Source organism: Chionomys nivalis, chromosome 4, assembly GCF_950005125.1.
Source record: "Chionomys nivalis chromosome 4, mChiNiv1.1, whole genome shotgun sequence".
Classification (NCBI taxonomy): domain Eukaryota; kingdom Metazoa; phylum Chordata; class Mammalia; order Rodentia; family Cricetidae; genus Chionomys; species Chionomys nivalis.
The window spans coordinates 41668562-41689466 of NC_080089.1; the positions used below are offsets into that span (position 1 = coordinate 41668562).

Here is a 20905-nt window from a genome sequence, read left to right on the forward strand (position 1 = left end):
TGATCTCAGTCCTGCAGTCACCCCAGGGGGAAAGCTAGACTCAGTCTTCAAGCCCTCCTGTCTATTTCCAGGCCTCACTTGTAAGAGGCAGCGATAAACACTAAACACAGTGGGTATATATATATATATATATATATATATATATATATATATATATATTTTAGTGTCTAAGATACTAACAGTGAGGTGGTTGGTTATGAAAGGCAACGGCACTGCTATGTCACCATGCTTTTAAGCAGGACCAGGGGCTCTGAGTTGAATAGTCCTAGGTTCGCCGCCTTCTCTGTCAACCGTAAAGCTTGTTCATTCTCTCTCCCGTGTGTGTATGTGTGTCTGTGCACGTGCATATGCACAAGCTTGCATGCATTACATGCATTTGAGTATTCAGCTGCATGCACCATGCCAGCCATGTGGAGGCCAGAGGAGGGCATCACATGTCTCCTCTATTGCCGTCTGTCTTGTTGCTTCACTGCCTCAGGGCAGGGTCACTGACTGAACCAGGAGCCCACTGTTTGGCGAGACTGACTGGATCCTGAACTCTCAGGATCTGCCTATTTCTACCATACAATGCTGGGGTTGCACACACACAGCCCTGCCTGGCTTTTCATGAAGATGTCGGGGATTTGAACATAGATTCTCAGACTTCTCTGAGCTGGTTCACAGATCTGCAAGATGGATGTGCAAACCAACGCCCAATCCAAAAGGGCCACAGTGAGACTGGCCTATGGGAAAACCTATGAGATGCTAAGCCAGTGTCTTCCTCTCCAAGTGGGTCCTCATATTTCCAACTATCCATTTCTGTACAGGACCCAGTACATCCTGAACCAGATGTCGGCCTGCGAGATCCCACTCGTACTAATCAAGTCTTGTAGATTCTGCTTATTGACTAACAGACACCAGCCCAGACACTGAAAACTATGGCTTCTTAGCCTTCACTTCTGGTCCCGACCATGCTTCTTGACTGGAGAGACCATGTGACCAGCCACCCCATGCTCCTACCAGCCATGCCCTTCTCGTGAAGACAGTATCCTCTTGAACTAAAACCCAAAATAAACCCTTCCTTCCTTCTTTCCTTAGGTCGCCTCTTGTCATATATTTGGTCACAACAATAAGAAAAGTAGCTAACACACCAGCCAGCATTGCAGAAGGAACGAATGGATGAATAAGTGAGTAACTAAATGGAGGGGAAACTCAACAGCCCAGCCATGAAGGTTCCATTTCAAACCTCCAAATGCCCTGTTCAAAGAGAAGGGTAAGCCCCAAGCCGCACGATACCTGGTAACAAAACCAGTCTGTTCCGGCTAGTGTTTTAGTGTGAATGCTGTACTTCTCCTGTCTCATTAAGCCAGACAAGGAACACATAGAGTCAGGGCTTCACTACGCTAGCCGATGGTTCTGAGCCCCAACTCAGCAGGGTTTTACTTTCTAGCTCCCTCTCCCCTGACACACCGAGATTGAGTCTGCCTATTTCTTATTTATTTTGCTCATCATCTCAGTCCCTTCATTTCTGGGAGTGAGTCCAGCTTTAAACACACGTACACACACACACACACACACACACAAATAAAGCTACAGTCAAGAGTCAAGCTGCTGGCAAACGACTGGTAAACAGAAGAATATTGGCCTCCTTGTTATTGGCCCCTCCCTGGGAACACGGAGGTTTTATCATTAAACAAGAAGTCACTAATACATTGTGTGATTTGATTCAAGCCACTCGCCTCATCTGGGCTCGCTTTCCTTTTGTCTACATTGAGGGGACTGGACTGGGTCTCAAGGGCTCTTAGATCTGTAAGGGTCACTGACCTCTTTGAAGCTCAGAAGCAAGGCACAGCCTCCTTCATTCCACTGTCTAGACGACACTCTGCCTGCCACTTGGAACCATCTGAGTGTGTCCAGAGTCCCTGGAGTCCCTGGGGTGGGGGCAGCCCAGAAACCTTTGCTCCAAGCTCCTGAATAGAATCTGCATTCTGCAGCTCTGAACCCAGGAGCAAAGCCAGGGCCGGCACCTCTGATGGAGGAGCAGAGAGAAGCAGGTGGCCTCTCCAGGTGGCCCTGGGTTCACCTGAGGCACTCCTAGAAGGCTGCCACACAGGCAACAAAGCTGAGGGTAACGTTTGTTTAATTTGGAAAAAAAAAAAACTGCTTTTTTTTTTTTAAGACAGAATAAGAAAGAAAAAAAACTTCATAAAGCCCTTTTGCTCTCTTTACCTCTTGATGTAAGGGGACTGTAAAGACGGGCAGTGCAGCCAGAATCGGCCAGGCTGAGAGACTGACTTGGAGCGGGGGAGGGCAGGAACCACAGCTCCCATGGGGAGCTGGAGCAAAGTACAGAGGTTAATTTATCAAATGAAACAGGCTCTAGGGCCTCCAGAGTGAGGGGCTCATGTCTCCCACTCACATCTGAACCAGAGTTGGCAGTACTACCAACTCATCTGCCGACGTCACTTAAGGGGTACAGGCGAGTGAGGGGGCTCAGAGGTCCCCGGAATCTAAGTCACCTATCACTATTTTCTCTTCTTGGGGGAGGGAGGATCCAGGACCACCTAGATTCGAGGCCTGAGGGTCCACAACCTAAGAAAACCCCCAGCAGGCTTTCTGGGTCAGGCTGACACAAAACCCTGATCCCAAGAGTAACTGCTTTAAAGATCTATTACGGGGCTTCAGTCACACAAGTGAAGGGTGAGGGCTGGGGATACAGAACCTGAGTAGGAGTCAGCAAGCTGGTCAGCCTCCATCACTGGCCTGGGCTTCTGAAGAACTAAAAGGCCTATAGCTCTTTGGTAAGTATTCCCTAGGTTGTGGGGAAATCGTAGGTGTAGGCAGAGAATATGCAGCACTGCAGTCTTGGAAAAGGGGTCACCGGTCCAAGCTTCATGAAGCGGAGCCCTTCCCCACCACCAACTCCACACAGCATCTCCCAGGCACCCAAAGCAGTCGGTCCTGGGAAATAAGACTCACGAAGGGCAATGGCTGGCCATGAGAACCTGGAGAGATTGTCAAAGGAAGACTGGAACTGTTTTCATTCTCTGTGTATTATAAAACAAACAAACAGTAAAAAAAACTCACTTGAGTTATCTATCTGGACCAGACTTAGCTACTTCCTGTGCAGATAGAAGATATGCCAGCCCTGGGTTTACAAACTGAGAAGTCATGAATGGAGTTCTGAGGAGGGCCCTCTTCTCTGGAATAGTCTTCCAACACAGGTACGCTTCTGTGCTATGGAGCTTTAGAGCCCTTTCCCCAACCGCAGAGGTCTATCATCCTGTCCTTGGATCTGAGAATGGCACTTCCTTTGAGGGCCCCCACCCCCAGGCATTCACAGACATGAAATACAGAGGAGAGATGTAATTCTGCATTGAGGTAATGGTAATCTGAAGATGAGAAGACTTTCTTCAGAATAGTAGTGTGCCCATATTCCTGAGATAGCCCTCACCATGCTCCTGAGGTAACCCTCACCGTACTCCTGAGATAGCCCTCACCATGCTCCTGAGGTAACCCTCACCGTACTCCTGAGATAACCCCCACCATGCTTCTGAGATAACCCTCACCATGCTCCTGTAAGTAACCCTAATTTGGATCACTGGCTTGGGTTCCCTGGATCCAAGGGAAGTTCACTACTCTCTGCAACCCCAATTCCAGAGTATTTGACATTCTCTTCTCTCCTCATAGGCACCAGGCATGAACAAGGTACACATATATATACAAACAGACAAATCACCATACATATAAAACATAAATAAATAAATCTCTTTAAAAAATCACGAGGTCACAATTTTAAAAAAAAAAAATCATAAAACACCAGGTAGTGGTGGCATGCACCTTTAATCTCAGTACTCGGGAGGCAGAGACAAGAGGATTTCTGTGAGTTTGAGACCAGCCTGGTGTACAGAGTGAGTTCCAAGACAATGAAGGCTACACAGAGAAACCCTGTCTTTAAAAAAAAAACAAAACCAAATAAACAAACAAAAAGACATAAAACTAGAAGGGAACGAGCCAGGAGTGGGAGATCAGTGGAGGCAGAAGGAGGACATGGCGGGTAAGGGGAGGCTTGACCAAAATATGTATATACACGCATGGGAACATTAATACAATAAAATGATGCTGGCCTTCCTTTCGAGCTATGAGGATTTCTTACGACAGAAGAACGAGGCAGAGTTTAACCAGCAGAGGCACATTCGTGAGGAACAAGTGTGTGCAATATGAGGTGTGTGGCAGATAAGGCCCAAGAACCAGCCAGCCTCCTGGAGGATGACAGGCCCTTATCCAGCTGAAACCACATGAGGTCATCCCAAAGTAGCCATTCCCAACCAGTCCTGTCTAGACCACAGAGCCATTTATCTAACTCGGGATCATGAAAAACCATCAAGTGTGTTTTTACACTATAAAGTTCCTGGGTGGTTTGTTATGCAGCACAAACTAACGACTACATTCTCTTTGCCATTAATTGCTAAGGCAAACAACTGGTTGCATCCTCCAAGCTTGGGTAGACCAAGCAGGTCTCTAAGGTGTCCCCAGGGCTGCCATGAAAAGATCGGCAGAAGGCTGGGCTCAAACTGCTCAGACACAGTCAGACACGCTGCACCATTGGGCAAGCGATGTCCACATCGCTATGAGGATGTCAGTGTGGAGACAGGAAGATCCGGTAACAGCAAGTACTCAATGATGCTCGTGTCTTTCTTAACCAGCCAGACTAGGTGGACAAGATGTTAAGGGGTTTCCTACCCTGACTCCGAAAGCAGGAAGTACAGAAAGGGTCCCGGGAGCCTTCCTTGTGTCTCTAGACCAGCTCAAACTGCCAGGCCAGTGCAAGACAGAAAGTGCCTCTGAGATAGCAACTTGGGTAGGTCACTGAGGCCCTTAGCTTTTAATCTCTCAAAGGAAAGAGACATTTCTTCTCTGCGTTCACCGCATCAGCAACTCTGTAAGTAAAATGTAGGAAATAAAAACAGTCTTTATTCATTCCATCAAGTGGTAATTAGGGCTCGAACAGGAGCCTCTGCTGGCAGCCTCAAAGCCGAGCAGCGTTCTAATTGGGCTAGAGCCTGGCTAAGGGGCTCATCCAGGCACTGGCTCCCTTTCCCCCTCGCACCTTTCGAGAAAAAAAGAAAAAGAACTCCAAGACTTCACTGTGTTGGGAAATTAGACAAAGTGAGAAGCGCAACAAACAAGCAGAAAACACACGCAGCCCCAACCTGGGGGACCCCCACAGATGCCTAATGTAAACATGCTGGCATCAGCTGCCAAGGAAGACTGGGAAGCAATTTGATTTTTGTTTTTTAAAAGGAAGCAGTAAAGACACTGCTTCACATTATACTGAGGCTCAGCTGTCTCCTGCTTCTGAGCTCAGTGGAAGGAGAGGGAACCAGGGACAGCGCAGGGTGGGCGACACCTGTTAGGGAGAGCAGCCAAGACAGGAAAAGACGGAGGATGGGCAAGCGTGGAGCCCCTGCCTGTGCGGGGCACCTGGTAGACACCACTCACTCACACACTGGTCCCTGGAGCTCCAAGGCAGAAGCATGACCATGGGAAGCATCTTTACCGGGCAGGGAAGGAGCACAGCTGGGTGCGAACCCAGGAATGGAGGGTCAACCTGAAGGGACATCACTGGCAACAAAGCTACCTGGGCTGGACTAGCAGGAGGCTGCAACACCCCCAGCTCTGTGAGCCGCTAAATCAGGTGGGCTTTTGAGCCACACCCCCTCAAGGTAAGGGAAGGCTGGAATGTGCAGCAAACTGCTGGGCCCCCTTCTCACTCCTCCCCTCCCCTTCCCCATATGTCCTCTGCCTCATCTCCCTGGCCAACTCCTTCTCCCGAACGGAGAGCCATCTTTTCTCTCTGAAATGGCCTGAGCCCCCTTCTGCTTTTCCTCTGACCGCACCCCCACAAGCTGCTGTAGTACTTCCACTGTCTGCAACCCAGGCAGAGTTCATTGTGTTCCCACAGCTTCCTTTTCTCCACCCCTGCCATCACTCTCTTGCATTTTCTGGTTAACAACAAGCCTGTCTGCCTAGAACAGAGGACTAGAGACAATGTCTTATCTTTCAACCCCCAACATTACAGCAGTTCTCAAGCTGTGGGTCGTGACCCTTATGGGAGTTGTGTATTAGATATTTATAATTTATAGCAGTAGCAAAATTACAGATATGAAGTAGCAACGAAATAACTTTATGGTTGGGGTGACCATGACAGGAGGAACTGTATTAAAGGATCATGGTAGCACGAGGAAGGTTGCAAACCACTGGTTAACATAATGTTTGACACACAGTAGGCGTCTGAAAGTATTAGGTGAAGAAACTGGTGTAGCAAAGACTTGTAGGGCCCAAGACAAGACTCCCTTATCCTGTGATAAGGGGGGCACACCTCAAGGAGCTCTGAGTCTGGGAAGGGGTGCAGCACTGCCTGCTAAGAGCTTCAAAGGACAAGAACAGGGCCACAAACACTCATGGACAGGGTCAGGAGCTTCTCGGGAAAGCAATGAACTGTTCAAGCAGACTGAGCTGCATATACAACAGAAGTGAGGAAGACCAAGGAATGTTCTAGAAGTTACAATACTATAGGTCAGTATGGCTGGGATATCAAGCACGAGAGGCCCTTCAGTGGCAGAGAAGAGAGTAGGGAGTGAGCACAGGTCAAATTATCCCTCTTTCTGTGCAGTGCAGCCGGCAGTGGGTGGGGAGCCTCTCAATGCCATGCACCTCTATGCGTGACTGGAGGGAGTTGTTGAACGAGACGCAGGAGCTCAACCTTTATGGAACTTTCTGTCCAGAGGGGTAAAGAGAAGGAAACACAAAAAGTAATTTCATAATGTATTGAGGCCATGACTGAACCTCGGGAGCAGCAGAGATAAAGATATGAAGGGCCGGGAAAATCTTTGTGTGAGAATAGCCAGAGACTTCAAGGATGGATGGGCACAGGCAGAGTGGAAAGCAGGGTAGGAAATCTGAACAGGCAGTGGTATACACAAATACTCAACCCAACCCAGACAGGAAAATCCTGGAAAGCCACAGGTTGGGAAGCCAGAGAGAGTGACACCATGGGCAAGAGGCAGGATGTCAGCATGAATGTGTTTGGCTCCAAACAGCAGACAGCCTTCCAGAAAGTGCCTGGGACTATAAAGACATGGTTATCACATGTGGGGGAGGCTGTGAATCCTGTGGTTGAGTTTGGAACTGGGGCAAGCCTTTAGGGACCCGTTCCTTCCACTGCCCGTCATCAGAATGCAAACAGTGCCTCCTTCGTGGTGCAAGCACCATCCTCAAGTCACAGTTCTGGTCAACTCTCTGCTGCTGGAACAGGATAGCAGAGGCTAGGTACGTTATAAACAATAGATGCTTGTTGGGCAATTTGTTCTGGGAAGTCCATGACCAAAGGGCCACATCTGATGAATGACACCTCTGACTGCACCAGAACACAGCAGCAGAAGGTGACAAACTGTGAGGGCACAGATATGAAATAAAAAAAGAAAGGTCACTTACCACTAATGACTCCATGATAACAGATCTTAATCTGTTCATGAGGACAATGTCCCTGTGGCAAATATCTCACCTCTTAATGCCAACATTTCAATATGAGCCCTGGCCATGGGCAGCAGACATTCAAATCATAGCAACCTCCTGAGGGTGGAGGTAGTGTTAGATGCCCTCTAGACCAACCCTGGTATTTCAAATGACAATCCCCCACCATGAGGCTACGCAAGGGTTGCCTACATCAGGCAACTCATTACCAACATGAAAGATGCTTAATAGTGGAAATTGAGATTTTAGGTGATATAAGCCAGGAAATAGAGATGCAGTCCAAGTATACATTTTGTAATAGCACAAGGGATTCTTTTTGGCTTCTTTCTCTTCCACATACATTCTAACCCTACCCCAGAGCTTCACTTATGCCTGCCTTTGCTTCCTGTCTGCTTGTCCCAGGGTAAGGAGAGTTTCCCACAGGCCTCAGCCTGGGCCTGGCAGGTTCTCGTAGCTTCAGGCTCTATCTTCCAAAGGAACTCGTGTAAAATTTCTCACAGGAAGCACTAAGGTACCTGTCTCCAAAGGGCACTCTGCCTGGTGATCTGGGTCTGTAGCCCCAGACAAGTCCTAGTGATGTCTCCTACCCTTGACGTGCAGGTGCCACCTGCTATTGGCATGTCGTCTTGCTCATTGCTGCATTTACTGGCTGAGCACGGTCCTTGGAATGCATCTGATGCTCAATTCAGCTGCTGAGCGAGTAATCAATTGAACCTATCTACTTTGCTCATTCTACTGATTTGGGAGTCTAAGGCTTACCTACGATGACTCAGGCTAGACTCAGTGGCCTGTGTCAGCAGGCCCTCCAGTCCTTTGGAGGCTGCATCTACTACAGGGTCCCCGTCTGACCTTTCCTTTGTACAATACTTACTAAATACCTGACACTACATGAAGCCCTTCCATGTATGGCCGATCCTCTGCATTGCAGATAGGCTAGGATGCTGAGAGTTTAAAGGACTTACTTGGGTGAGCTAACCTGGCTACTTCCATTCTTTAGTTCACTGACCTTGAACCTGAGAAATAGATGGTGAAGGTCATGGCCAAGTGGTAGTATATTCAGTGATTAAGTCACAGGCGATCTCACTTCTTGGACGGAAAGGGGAAACTGAGGCAAATCACTATAGTAGGCAATATTGCTACAAGTGGAAGAAAAGTGTCGTGATGCCTACGTTTATAGTCTCTGTCCCCCTTGCTCAGCTCCTCCTGCAGCTCTTACGTTGACCTCTGACCCTACTTCCCAAGCCTGGCTGCAGCTCAACCTCACATCCACTGCTGCTCTTGGTGTGTTCTCACTGTGGCAACCATGCCAGTCATGCCAGGATCTAAGTTAAACGTGTGTGGGATGATGGAGCATCCATCCCATGTTCCCCAGCCACCGTCCACGGCTGCCACCTCTTCTGGAGAGTCTCCCTGACCAGTATAGATGAGCCCCACCTTCTCCTCTCCCTGTCTTTGCCTTTGCCCCATGCAGTTCTGGCGTGTGCTTGTTTAGATTGATGCTCCCAGACATATGGTTGGTGCTTCCATCTCAGTGAACAAACAGATGCAAATGCATGGCCACACTTCCTCCTCTTGCAGTAGTCCCACCGGCCCAGGGGCTCCTGCTCTCTCCAAATGAGTCAGGAGAGACCCAGGAAGAGTAATTAATTTGAGCAGATGTGTATCAGTGTCCTAGGAAATAAAAAATGTCAGGACAAACCACCTGTGCCTGCTCAGGTCACATAGCACCAGGGATGCAGGTGAATCTCTTTAGAAACAGTCCGACTTAGGGGATGTTGTTCGCATGGCAAAGCCTTCCCCGACAGAAGGGTGTGCTGTCTGCTTCCTCGAAGCTGGGACCCTTTTATCTTATTTAAATATTTTACAGGTCATTAAGTACTTGTCTGAGAGGCTTTAGGGACTGGGAAACTTTTATGCTAACACGTTAAGACTCAGCATCAATTATGGACCCTTCAAAAATGAAGATGTCACATCCTGGAAACTGCATGCAGGTCCACAGGGAGTTCACAGCGGGGATACCCAAACACGCGTGCACATGCTTCTTAGAGCTGATTACTCTCCTTGGAGGCCAGGGACCCCTACATAAACGGATCTTTTCTTCTTCTGGAAACAGAAGCAAAGTTTCATTCTGCGCCAGCATCCTAATTGATCTCTGCTCCACTCAGTACTGTGTTCTGAAGTGGAAAGCCCACTTCAGTGGCCTTCTAAGACCTAACATGGAATGGCGCTTCTCTGTAGACGTCCTTTCCATTTCCAAGGGATCCCATTTCTTACCTTGTGGGAGCCGAGCTGTGGCCAAGTAGACTGACTTGGATCCCAAGCTGCACCTTGCTGTGTTCTCTGAGAAACAACCGCATGCTTATTGGAGAAATCTCCACACCTTTTTGCGGGTTTACAGAAATCTTTTAAACTGATGGTTATACAACCATTCTGGCTAGAATAAAGACACCCTAAGAGACATTTATGCCCCTCTGTTTGGCCATCAGAATATTGAAATAATGGCCTCCCAAGAAATTTGTGATTCCCCAGGAATCTTATGCTGAGTGGAGCTGGTGCCAGCCAGAGGGGAAGCTCGCCTCCTATTAAGAGATTCAACACTCGGGCTGGAGAGATGGCTCAGCCGTTAAAGGCTAGGCTCACAACCGAAAATATAAGAGATTCAACACTCTTCTGACAACTTGTCAGAACACCTTACAGGAGAGACTAAACCTCAATAACGAGGACTGGCAGGTCCACATCTGGACCGGGACTGCTTCATTACAGTATTTCTAGCCCTCTATTTCAACCTAAACCGGAATATCAGGTCAGGACCCTGAAGATGAACTCTGGGAGGGAGGGGAGGACGCAGTCACTGACCCTCTTGGTTCCTCTTCCCAGTGTAGTCCCACTGACTACATGAATCTTTCTTTCTTCCACTAGTACGTCCTATTGAGGACAGGTGGTCAAGACCGGCTTGTTAGGGCTGCTGAGACCCGGCTCTGACTCCAGCTGCAGCAGCAGCACGGGATGAGAACAGAGGGGAGATGCTCTGTTGTTCTTCACTGATGACACCGGCACTGAGAGGTCCCCTCCTCCGGCTCCCCTTCACCTTGGTCACAGCTGTGTCCAGGAGTTATCAGGATGCAGTCACCAAAGCACTACAGGTTGCCAACTCTGCCTGCTCCTCTTTGATTGCATCACCCCGAAACTTTAACCTTTGGGCTCAGGGGAGTGGTCACCCGACTTTTGTTCTGGACTTCTTACGGTGAAATCACAAAGAGCCTTTACATGTGAAAATGCCACATGCCCGAGCAGGACCCTCTGTGTCCCTCTGGCCTTTCAGACCATCAATACCTTTTAAATATATATTAAAAAGTGCCTGCTTGCTGTCCAGGACAGGGCTATTGTTCAGTAGCTACACAGGCAAGAGGGCCCAGGGGAAGGTTACAGTCTGACTTATACACTCCTACTTGGCGGGCTGGAAGTGCAAACAAGGAATGCTGCCCAAGCCACTGGCTCAATATGTCTGTGCCTCTGTCAAGATTCCTGAGCCCTGGCCCTCTCCTGGGCTTGCTGCTAATACAGGAGGTTCCAGTGCTTGTGTGAAACACAGGTAGCAAATACCACAAAGGTCCCAGAGGCTGAGATGCCAAGAGTCCCTGACCTTGATCTTGAGCCGAGAGCATATGTCTCTCATCTCCCATGCCCTTCCAGAAGCAAGCTTTGCCGTTTAGGTGAAGGCCAAAGCAGGACTCTGATTTGTGCTATGTGAAGGCTGCTGATTGCCAACTGGGTTTCATCTGGCTTTGGGAGTGACTTAAAACCAAGCAGTTCAAATATTCTCAAAGTGTGGTCTCTAGGACAGTGATGTCAGCATCAATATCAGCTGAGAACCCGTGAAGATGCCAGGTTGGGGACCCTGTTATAGCTCAAATCTGAAATATCCCTTTTAGGTTTGTATTTAAAATGTTTGCTCCCCAACTTCAAGCACCATTTTGAAGCAGGTCTTAGTTATTGGCGTGATAAGACACCAGGACCAAAATACAAGTTGGGGAGGAAAGGGTTCATTTGGCTTACACTTCAATATCACTGTTCTTTATTGAAAGAAGTCAAGACAGGAACTCAAACAGGGCAGGATCCTGGAGGCAGGAGCCGATGCAGAGGACACGGAGGAGAGCTGCTTACTGGCTTGCTTCCCTATGACTTTCTGAGCTTGTTTTATTATAAAATCCAGGGCAATCAACCAGTCCCAGGGATAACACCATCCACCACAGACTGGGCCCTCCCCCATCAATCCCTAATTAAAAAAATGTCTCACAGGCTTTGCCTGCAGCCAGATCTTATGGAGGCATCTTCTCAGTAGAGATTCCCTACTGTTCAGAAGACTTTAGCTTGTGTCAAGTTGACATAAAACTAACCAGTACAAAGGGTATGGGGCCTTTAAGGTGAAGACTAGCAGGCAGAAGTAGGTCGCCAAGGAAAGGCCTTTGAGGGTCTAAATTATCTTCTACTGCTGCCCTGAGAGCAAGCCACTGCCTCATGTTCCTGCCACCACGGACGGAGCTATTCCCACTATCGTGTCTTCCCCAGCATGATGGACTAAAACCTTCCTGAAACGATGAGCCAAATATGACTCCCTTCCTTCCCATAAGTTGCTCTGTTAAGTATTTTGTCGTACAAATGAGAGAAGGACTAATGCGGCCCCTACAAATTGAAGGCGGAGGCCGTATACTGTGTTTCCACAAGCCCTCGGGTGGATTGCCACACCTCGTGGCATCTGACCACCAGGAAGAATAACCACGTAGGAGCCATCCTTGGGCCCATTACAAGTTGGTTAGCAGCAACTGTCTCCAGTTAGACCAGCTGGTCTGCAAAGGACATCTGACCTATCTGATCCCTTCCTTCTGAAGGCTTCCCCGACACTACCACTCTGTCCCATCTGCTTGCTCATAAAAGGTCTCCCATCATTTCCAGAGTGAGATTCCAGGTCACCTAACTGGAGCTCAAGGCTCCCTCAGACTTGACTCAGCCAGTACTTTATTCTTATCCCTATCACCTAGGCCAGCTCTCAACCGGGGACAACCCTGCCACCTATGATGCAACTGGTAAGCCTAGAGACTATTTATTTTATTCCAGCTAGGGGCTTAAGGGATCCAACTAGGGCCAAACACCCTACATGAACAAGTCCCCCAAGAAGAATCATCTGGCCCAAACATCAATAACCTTGCCCTGCACTCTCCTCTGCTGCCATGTTCTCCCACTCAGCATCTAAACACCTTGATCCTTGACTTGTGCTCTTGACCTCCTGGCAGGCCTAGCTCCTGATGAAATCCCCCCTCTCCCATAAGGCCAAGCAGTCCCAATCAAGGCAGCTGCCAGTCCTCTGATACATGCCTCAAGACAACCAGATGTTGGGAAATTCTGCTATCATGGCTGCTGTCCTCTTAAAATCAAGGCAATGTGAGTACCCAAATGAATCCTTTGCAACGTCCCCTCATAGAAGAGGGCTCCATCAGATTCTCTCCTGAGGCTCCAGACACTCCCTCCCTCGTGTTCCACCCTGAACTGCATATAATCTTGTCCCGGTTGCACAAGGACTTAGGAGGAGATGGCAACTAAATCATATGAGAGATGGAAGGGGCAAGGGGTTCTAATGGTGTAGCTTTGGGGAGCTGTTAGGTCATGTTGGGGTGTGATACCAGCCAGAGTCACCCACACTCCTTCCTCTAAGTAACTCTTCACCCATGCCCAATAAACTCACTGGTTCACCTAACTAGATGTCGTGATATCATGTCTTTGGTCTGGTATTCCCCTCTACCTGGGATGGGGAGAAATAGATTCCCCTGGAAAATCATACACTAGCCTAGCTGATCAAGAACTTGGGCTAGGTTTGCACTCACTTTGTCCCGAGAAGTCCCTACAGGACTCCCTGTGTGACCTTCCTTTATAGTGGTCCTTAGGTACCAGATCTAATCTGGTGGTGGGCTGCCGGGAGCTGACGGTCAGGCTGACGTCCTCTCTAAGCACCCCATCCCCAAGAACGTCACACTCCAAGAAGGCTTTCCCCCAACAGACCCTGGCCTCAAACCCTGCAAAACCTGAAGGCTGGAAGCTATTTCACCTCCTTCTAGATTCCAGATGTCCCCAAGAGCTTTCCAAGCCTGTCCATCAGCAGCGGATGAAGGCACTGGGTGCCTGATTCTCAGGCGCCTCCTGCCACTGCAGCCCATCCTCCTGAATATGCACACCCACACCTCCCAGCCGCATCTGCGCCGCAGCCCGCTGTCTGGGGTGACAAATGGAATTCATGAATACAGTTTGGCAAATCCCGGCACCCAAGTGACTGACAGCGGGTTTTCATACTGAACCCTGCTGGGTGGGAACAATTACCCTGATCAGAACAGAATTAGAAAGATCTCTTTATGATGCAGCCGCTTTCTCCAGCAGCAGCACCCTTGTCCAACAAGGCCCTGCTCCCCCCACACGATTGAAAAGGCAGCGGCCAGCTCCCTGGCACCTGGGCTAGTCCACAGAATCCCCAGTAACATCTGAGAAGTACCGACAAAGGTCATCCAGCAGGTCTCATGTCACACTACTAAACATGCATACCACCTGGTGCCTCACCTGGATGACATGGGCCTGAAAATCAACTCCCAAGAGCTCCTGGCTTGTGCACTTCACGTTACTGGTCCAGGCACCTCAATGCACCTATAGCTCCTTGAAACCCCATCCACTCGGAGGGATCACGACATAATCATCTCATCTTATGACACTGGCCACTACCCACCTGCCTTCTTATTAGGTGTTGTTATCCCTATGTGGGATGTTAAAGTCTTAAGTAACTTCTCTGCAAGGAGAAGCAGAGCTGGATTCGAACCCCGAGCCTTCTGATCCAAAGCTCATGTGTCTCTCCACAAGACCTTTTCCATATCAGCATGTCTCCAAGACCCCCAGCAAGTACTCCTCACCTCCAATCACAGCCCAGGAGGCCTCTTAGCACTGATTGTCAGTGCCATTACATTAGCCTCTTTTCAGTCTGATTCCCGTTACGCCATCACAGCCTGGCATTATAAAAACAGCCCATCAAAACCAGCAGTTTGATTACAAGCAGAGACTATTGCTTCTAATACATAAGCATGTGTAATGTGTATGGTGAGAGAAAGAGACACCTCTATATTTTTGGTTTTGTAAAGACAAATAGCCTCGATTGTTTAATCAATAAAAATGCCTCTCTAACTCCTACTGTTATTACAAAGCAATTTCGGACAGACTGAGAAAGAAGCATCGAATCTGTATTCCTGTCAGGGCAGACAGGGTCTGATTAAGCTGATGAATGAACGATCAGATCCACGCCAGGCCATTGATGACTTGGTCTGGACCCCCTAGCTGCTCCTGGGGCAGAGGATGGAGAAGGAAGTATCTCTCCAACCACGCCATTGACATGAGAGGTCAAAGCACAGAGAGGATGTAGAGAGGGAAAGACAGATACACCCTCTCCCCGGGAGGAAGGACCCATGCTGTAAGGTCAGAGGGTAGGGAGAAACTATTCCTTGGTGATGCATGCCTGTAATCCCAAGCCCAGGAGGCTGACGTAGGGGGTTTACAAGTTCCAAACCAGCCTGGGCTACACAGGAAGGCCCTGTCTCCAAACACTAAGGCATGGGGACAGGGTGACTAGACCGGTTAGCTCTCATCCTGAATATACTACTGTGATCCCTTCTTCCCACACCTACAAACAAGGCATGTGGTCTTGGATAGGAGCCTCCTCTGCTCTCAAGACTCTGCCTCACTCTGAGGCCAAGGCAGGTTGTTGGGAACACTCAGTGTAGAGAGGAAGGAAGCTATCTATGGTCACTCTTTTATCTTTGGGTCCTCTAAGATTCCTTCCTGAAATAAAGGCCCCACATGACCCAGTCCTGCTTCTCTCCCAGCCTCAGCTCCTGTCTTCACAGCCCCATACCCCAACATTGGCTGCTCCTCAGCAATCTGCATGGCACACCTCGAAACCTGGATGGATTCCCCAGATCCTCTCGGGGAAAATCTCCATATGTCCTTGAAGACCTGCCCAGGTGACCTCCCCTAAGACTTTCCCCTGCCTGCTCTCATAGTCCAGACACCTCACACACCTTGCACACAGCCCTGTCACCACTTGCAATGCATGCTGGTCTTTATGTGGGCTCCCATGCCCACCTATTTCTTTGTGTACATCAGCAGCTTGAAAAATGGGTATTGCAAGTTCATATCTGTGTCCCAAACTCCAGACTCATATGTCAGTTGTGCCCCCAACAGGTACATATATGACACGGGGACCCAGCCAAAACATGGCTCTGAACTTCCGACTCCCAAACTTCCCTACTCAGTAGAGCATTTTGAAATATTTGCTCAAACCAAAGCAACTCTTCCTTCTCCTCATGTTCAAGTCCCAAACCAAGGTCATCTGTCCTATCTCAAACCCAGGAGACAGAGGGAGAACAGACTCTTCAATAAGTAGGGCTAAAACTGTTGGATATGGATTTTCAAAAGGAGAAAATACAGAGAGTTTTGGTCTCGACCTCTCACTATATATGAAAATGAATCATAGTGTAAAAAACAAAAAACCAAAGTATGAAACGTCTAGGAATGACACGTGTGACCTTGGATAAGGCCATCAGTTCTCAGAAACAATACCAGAAGCGCAATTCATTAAAGAAAAATCGGTGACTTAGACTTTATAGAAGTTAAGAACTCTGCTCCCTAAAGGTTCTGTTAAGAGAATGGAAAGAGCCCAAAAAGGGCTAAATGACAGTCCCACAAGGCCCACAGAGTGTGGTCTATACCACGATTAGCATTATAACTACAACCACCAGGCAGTGAGGCAAGCCTGCATGTGCTGACAGAATCGCATAAATACAATAGAGTATTCCCTCTACAAGGGAATACTATTCACCCTTAGAATGAAGCGAATTCTGATAAAAGCTTCAGCAAGCCTTGAAGACATTATTCCCGGTGAAATAAGCTGAGCAAAAAAGACTGGCACGATACGATTCCGCTGTTCGGGGCACCTAGAAATAGCCAAATCCACTGAAAGAGAGTAGAGTGGAGTAGCAGGGAATGAGGTGTGGCCACTTAGGTACAGGGCGGTTTTTGTTCTGAAAGATATAAAGAGTTCTGGAAACTAACTGTGCAACTTTGTACACGTATTCAGTGCTGGGGAGCTAAAGTTAAAAACAGTTACTACAGTAAGTTTTATGGTAAACGTATCCTGATACTATTAAAAGACAAAGGAGGAAGACACTGCCAACTCTGGGCCACCCAGGTAAGGTTATCAGAGAGCATCTCTTTCTCCTGCCATTTTCTAGATGACAATAAAGGGAGGTCTGTGGGGGGAAAAAAGAATTACATATTTTAATCTCCTTTCCATTTTTATAACTATACTTGCTCTTTTTCCTTAAAGAAAAGAAAGAAAGGGAGGGGAGGAGAGAGGGAGAGAGGGAAGGAGAGAGAGAGGGAGGGAGGGGAGAAAAGAGGACAAGCTTCAGCCTAGCAGAAAGTCTTTGCAAGCACATATTGTATACAAGATTCATATCCCAGATATATTTTTTAAAGTCTCAAAATTCAACAATAAGGCAAGTAACAATGGATCGAGAAAAAAAAAAACCATTCAAAAGACTCAGGCAGATCATTCACGGAAGAACACAGAGTTTACAAATAAGCACATGGGAAGATGCAAATTAAACCTGCAGTGATATACCAGTCTACGCCTATCAGAAGTGGGACTGAATTGTCCGGGTTTTTATTTACAGGATAACAGCACACGGCACTGAAGACAGAGAACAGCCAGGCTCCTCAGATTATGTTTGCATCTAAAGCTGCACTCGAGTGCATACAGCAGCCCAATTTAAAACTGCTGGAGAACTGAAAACAGACCCGCTCCCCTCCACTGGCGAAGGAAGAAACTGCGATTTCTTTACAATGGAGTACTGCCCAGCAGTAAAAGGGAGAAGAAAATTCATCTACGCTCCTGTAGATGAATCCCTGATGCATTATGTTGAGTGAAAGAAGCCAGACCCAAAAAGCTACCTCCTGCTTGATTCCATTTATATGACACTCTGAAAGAGGTATGCCTCCGGGGACAGGAAGGAAAAAGAAAGCCATCAGGAGCTGCCAAGGGCGGAGGCGGGGAAGGCGACTGACTACTGGAGGAGGTAGTGTACCTTATCTTGATTGTAGTGCTGGCTGTACAACTCTGGGGCCCTCAGAAGTCAGGGAACCCTGGGCAGAGCGGGCCTCACGGTGCGTGTGGTACACACCTTCCTAACAATAGGTAAATCCAAGGCCCAGGCTGCCTCCTGTAGGGCCGCCCCATCCCAAAAGCGCTGCCAATTCTCACCCAGCCTACAGCAACTCAGCACTTCTTAACTTCTCCTCCCCTCTAGTTTATTCTTAAAAAGCTGTCAAAATTACTCTTTTCAAATCTAAATCACACGGCGTCACTCCTCTGCCTAATCCCTCCCATGTCTTACCGCATTTTAGAATAAAAGACTAAATCCTTCCCTGGTGTGCAGAGCGGAGCCTGCTTCTCAGACCTCAAACCTCAGACTTCCCATCTTCACCCACCCTCCGATTGTGACCACCACCCTGGCACCTACCCATTCTCTTAAACACACCAACCATGTCCCCAAATGAAGGACTGCGTTCCTTTTGCCCTGATCTCCATATAGATCTGACATTTGTGTCTCTATAATGGACCCCACAAATCTTCACACACTTCCCCATCTAGCATCCACAGCTCATGAGCCCCGGGGGTTCCATGCTGTCCTGGCACTTGTCACTTCCTAATTTACCCCGGCCCATCATCAGCCTGTTCCTAGCTAAATCATCAGGTGCCAAAGGCAGGGCCTGCACACAGTAACCCTTCAACAGATGCTTGAACTCAGCTGTGACCTTCAGGTAAGAGTCTGTCACCTAGCCTTCCCAAGAACTCTCTAAGGACGCTGCCTTTTAGATAGAGGGACTCAGGATGCTGCTCCTGGGACCTCCCTCCTTCCTGGCCCCACTGTGGCTGGGCAGTGAACCTGGAATTGGCATCAGAAGGTGAGTTCGCATTGCTGTAGAGTTGCCCTCAAATTCAGCTTCACCTGGTGCCTGGACAAGTGTGTTCCTCTTCTGCTCAGAGCCTGTGTGTGGGTAGGCCAGGTAAGGAAGGCAAGCAGACAGACAAAGCAGGCCTGGAAATCGTATTAGCTGGCTCTCTCAGTCAAGACCTCAGCCCAGCCCTTGCCCAACCAACTCTCAGGGGCCTAAGGACATTGCTGATTCAATTCTGCCAAGTGGTACTGTGTGCCTAGCATGTGTCTGGTACTGTGCCAAGCAACTGTATATCCCATTACTGAAGGAAGCAGAGGCAGGGTACCAACTCGTTGGACCTACTATGTTCCAAGCTCTAGCTGCATTACTCCATTTTGATGGAGGTGGGTCTTGTATTAATCTGTTGCTTTTATTGGTTAATTAATAAAGAAACTGCCTAGGCCCATTTGATAGGCCAACCCTTAGGTGGGTGGAGTAAACAGAACAGAAGGCTGGGAGAAAGAAGCTGATTCAGGGAGTCGCCATGATTCTCTCACTCCAGACAGACGCAGGTTAAGATCTTTCCTGGTAAGCCAGCTCGTGGTGCTACACAGAATATTAGAAATGGGTTAGATCAATATGTAAGAGCTAGCCAATAAGAGGCTAAAACTAATGGGCCAGGCAATGTTTAAAAGAATACAGTTTCCATGTAATTATTTTGGGGCATAAGCCATGCGGGCGGCCGGGTGCCGGGGACGCAGCCCTGTCGCTCTTATTACTACACCATTTAACCCCATAGAGTCAGCAATAATGTCCTCATTTTATGTGATCCAAAGATTATACACATCTTTAGGTGGTAAACCTTCACCGAACACACATCCATAGTTATGTCTATGGCACAGCCAAGTCACACCTTCCCTTCATCTAAGAAGAGCCCCGCATCCAGCCTCTCTTTTACATCCCTGGGCTGTGCCCACTTCTATCCCTCCACCGCTCTACTTGCTGCACCGGTGGTGCAGACATGCAGCTAAGATCAGCTTCCTGCAACTAGCCCTACCCCACAAGTAAGGACAACCATGTCCTCCTGCTCCTCTCTAGACCTGTTTCTCTTGTCCCTACCCCCATGTCTCCCCACCTCCATCCCTGCCTCTCTGCCTCGCTGCCTCTAGCTAACTCTACATCTGTTTCATGCATGCACACACTCACATACACACGTGTCCACATACTGTCGACACCTCTTTGTCAATTCATTTCCTCCGACTGTTAAACTCGTTGTACCAAAGGAGCAGGCCCCTGCTGGATTATAGCTCTGACAACCAGTTGCAAAGGATCCAAATATGCCAAGGTGGTCTGGGCTGTGGCTGCAGCCCTGGCCAAGCTGGAGGGATGCAGGGGGGGAGGGGCAGGTATGTGAACTGCACAGTGGCTTGTATGCTTTGGCAGCCCAGACTAGCGGCTGAGAAGGCAGGAGACAGGAGGGTATGGACTGGCATAATTTCATGTCTGGCCTTTCCAAGTCGACAAGCAAAATGACTCTGTGATCCCCTAGCTCTCTAAATTAGCTGTGTTTTACAATCCCCTTGTCTGGCAGAAAATGTCCCATTAAATCTTAATGATCTTCCTTCCGAGGAGTGCCCCTGCCCCTTCAGCCCTTGGAAGACACTTACCCCTGGAATATCAAAGCAAGGGGTTAAGGGGGGGAAAGAGGGAACAGGGACAGTCCTGAGATGGAGTGCCACCCATCTTTCAGTGGACAAACGCCTTCGGAACCAGAAGCCAAACCAAGAGGTCCCTAGCATCCCGGTCTATTCTTCCCAAAGAACCCCATTCTTGATACTCCGCCTTTTGCCACAGTCTGTTCCCGTCTACCACCCCTTCTAGCTATTTGTGGGTGTCTCTAGACTGCCCCAGCCACTGGCTTCAGTCCACAGGCACAGCTTGGGATGACAGTGAACCAGGAGGTTCACTTTCACCTGTGTAAAGAGACCAGAGGAAAAATTTTCCTTGGGAAGAGAGTTGTCACATGACCTTCAGGATTCTTCAAATATTAACCACCTGGATAAATAGTTTCTCCTCAGCCCTCATTATCACCTCCCTGGCTAGAGCTACTATGAAGTATTTCTCTTTTCTATCCAGAGAAGGCATGGATTCCGGTGACTCCTGGGGACAGGGGGAAACTGAAAGGGAGGAAGGAGCGGCAAAGCCCAGGCAGCCAGAATTTCTGCAGCTCCCCACCTGACTCCAGCCCTCAGGGGAGATGGCAACCAGAAAACCAGTCCCTGACCCGCCCAGTCCGGAGGTCACAGAGGGACGCTGAGGACGGACTCACAAGAACCTACATGGTTCCCAGGGGGCTTTGCATGCC

General features: G+C 48.6%; 1 protein-coding gene across 1 annotated transcript in view; it reads right to left on the reverse strand.

Annotated features, from left to right (window-relative positions):
• The window catches only part of Grik4 (glutamate ionotropic receptor kainate type subunit 4), a 430445-nt gene that overhangs the window by 347335 nt on the left and 62205 nt on the right, over nucleotides 1-20905 (reverse strand). The gene's annotated exons all lie outside the window — the stretch shown is intronic.